Raw genomic sequence first — 3,162 nt, forward strand, 5'->3', positions numbered from 1 at the left:
TTCTAGATGTAATGAGCGGCTGCTATAGATGCAAAAGTCATCTATGAAAACCCTAATTGATTTGCCAAAATAGGGCTAAAATACAAAGGTGACAAATCTTTGGAAAGTGGCAGGTGCATTAGTGAGACCAGAAGGCATTACCCTGTATGCAAAACATCCCCATGGCATGATGAAGTTTGTTTTCTTTTGATCCTCCTTGGCTATGCCAATTTGGAAGTGGCTGAAAGTAGGGGAGGGTGGTACAAAAAGGACTATCCTTGACACCACCTATCTTGGTGGTTTACTTGTGTAAAGAAAACCTTTTTTTAATGTCAAAATCAATTTATTATGAGGTAAAAAAGACTTGTCGCCACTATTTCATGTCAATCTAGATATTCTAATAGCTTGTGACCTTTCTCACAAACAAGTTTTGTTCCAAAATTCAAGTTTGAAGAAACTGGAAGTACCAACTAGGTAGTTTGAAAATTGGTGATTTTTTTGTACCACCAACCCTTCTTTTAGCCAAGTATCTAGAGTAGCCATCACACACCGTGTAGCGCTCATATCCTGCCACTTCATTTAGTATCTCATCTTGAAAGGGTAGAGGGAAATGGTCCCTCTTTGTTGCAGCATTCAGTGGCTTGAAATCAACACAAATGCCACACTTACCATTCTTCTTGGGAACCACCACAACTGGCGAGACTTATTCTGAATCTTCCACTAGGTAAATGAAACCGACCTTCAAGAGCTTTTGCACTTCCTTGAGTAGGGCGTCTTGCTGAATCACTCCTAGCCGCCACAGCTTTTGGGCTACTGGCTTTACTCCTTCCTTCAAATTGATGTGATGCTGGATTGCCATGACTTCTTCAATGTGCTCATAGTCTGAAATGAACATGATGGAATGACAATGCAGCACTTTCATGTAAGCACTCTTCTCTTCTTGGTTGATATCTTTTGACAGCATACTCTCTAGTTGAGAGTCCTTGACATTACTTTCTTCTGGGGTTGGCTGCGACAAGGCAACTCCCATAACTTCCACTGAATTGTCACTATCATCTGTTGTGACCTCACTGCTTGGTGTCTCTCAGCTATCATACTCCGTGCTGGACTCATCTATAGAGGTCTCCAGATGGAGAGGCTCTTGGCAGCCTTTCCTCATGTTGTAGATGACCTTCTTTGTTGTTCTCCCTCCCTTGCTTTGTGGATTCAAGACTAGTTGTCTCGTCTCCCAGTCCTATTTTGCCTGCATAGCAATTAACCAAGGCCTTCCAAGAATAATTGAGTAGCCCTCCCCTTTTGATGACATTACATACATATCATTGGCTACCTCTATGCCATAGAATCTAACTTTTACATCATGAATTACTCCTAGGCACTTAACAGTTACATTATTGGCCAGTTTTGCCTTGTAGGTGGATGGACCACTCACTTCTAGCCCTAATTGATTCATCATTTGCTCACTCATGACACATATCTGAGCCCCCCCATCTACGTAGGCACTACTTATGCATTGCCCTTTTATGTGAGCCTCTACTACTGGCTCCACATCTACTAGCTTCTTTGAACCCACCAGGTTGATTGTCGTGCTCTTCCCTTTCTGGTACCTACTATCTTGGACCATTGGCGCCGGAGCTTTGGTGACAAGTGAAGCAGCTGAGGCCATGTGATGGATGGACCTTGCTTGCTGACATCCGATGTAAGATCATAAGCTTTTGCAAACCGCCCCATCTAAAAGTTGTCAATATTGATTCTCCTTCTTGGCCCTTTCTTCTTCTTACTAGGGCTCGCTTCCTTCTCTTGGCTTTGGGAAGCATTTGCCTCCTTCATCTTTTTATCCCCGCCATGCCGGGTCCTCTTGAGTTGCATAGCATCAGCTGTTTCTAGCTTGACTTTTTTCTTCCCTTTTACCCCCTTCTCCTCTTCCTTATTTAGGAGTTCTAGAGCACTTACTGTAGGATTACTTGTTTGAGGCAGAGGTGGAATTGGTGCAATTGGCTGCTCTAGTGGCCAAACCATCAAAGCGGGTGGTGGTTGTTGAATAGGTGGCACTTGCAATCGTGCTTGAGGTGGGGTAATTTGCTGCTGTCTCCCTTCCTAGGGGTTTCCATCTCCTTGGTATCTTCTTGGGTGTGGATAGTAGTACATGCCATGCCCACTTTCTCCACAATTGTAGCACACCAACTCCCTTATTTGTCTTCTATTTCCTCTTTCAGAATTGGTGTCTTGCGGTCTTCCTCCGACCAAGTTGACAGATAGATTCTCTAGCTGATTGGTAATCCTCTTCAGAATATCTTGCTGATTTCCTCCTCGTGATTGCGCTACTCCTTGGGGTTCAGGCGTAGGCAGTGGTTGCCATGACTCGTCTAGGTAGTGCTGCAAACATCCTTCATGATCTTAAAGGGAGCCCTCTGGATTGTTGTGTAGATAGAGCTTCCTCTTTTTGCGCTTAGCTATCTCCACTGTCTCCGCATAGGTTGTTGGAAACTTTCCCCTCACTTTCTTGCAAAGTGGTTCGCACAGGCCCATCAAAAACTTATCTTTATTCAAGAAGTTAGGTGCCGCTTGGCACTCTTCTAGAGATGCTACCCATAAACCCCAAAGTTCTATGAACTTTGTTTCATACCTAGAGAATCCCTCCAGAGAAGTCATCTTGAGGTCGGAGAGCTTTTGCCACCGCTCTTCTTGAGTGTGCCCCTTTTGATAGCGCTACAAGAATGTAGCCTTCAATGCTGCCCATGTTGCCTTGTCATTGTCTCCCAGGCCATTGAACCAAGCCTTAGCTTCTTCATGTCTAGTGGGAATGTCCGCAAACGCATGGCGTTGTTGTCATGTCCAGAGGTGATGCAGACTAGCTCAAAGCTGTCACAGAAGCCTTCTGCATCCTTGTCACTGGTGCCATGGAAAGAGGGGAAAGAGAAAGCCATTGCTTTTCTCTTATCGTGCCGGCAAAGAAATCCTTTCTTTTTTTTTTCTTTTTAATTATTTTTTTATTTTTTAATAAATATAAACATGTATGTGAATATATTTAAAAGTAATTACTTAAGAGAGGTGAGCAGAGAATGAAGCTGAATTAGGTCAGAACATAGATATATACATCAAAAGAGTTCTCATAAGAAATCATAGGGAAGATGAAGGGTTCAGGGGAAGAGAAGATCTCCTGCATTCGATTCAAACCAAAGGTAG

The 3,162-nt window shown here is 43.4% G+C and overlaps 1 pseudogene; it reads right to left on the bottom strand.

Annotated features, from left to right (window-relative positions):
• Positions 1-1,213: 1,213 nt before the first annotated feature.
• Positions 1,214-1,995, bottom strand: LOC148016814 (uncharacterized; annotated as a pseudogene).
• Positions 1,996-3,162: the final 1,167 nt, after the last annotated feature.

This window comes from Lygodium microphyllum, chromosome 22, assembly GCF_053477565.2.
Source record: "Lygodium microphyllum isolate KBCC chromosome 22, Lygodium_microphyllum_v1.1.10, whole genome shotgun sequence".
Taxonomy (NCBI): Eukaryota; Viridiplantae; Streptophyta; class Polypodiopsida; order Schizaeales; family Lygodiaceae; genus Lygodium; species Lygodium microphyllum.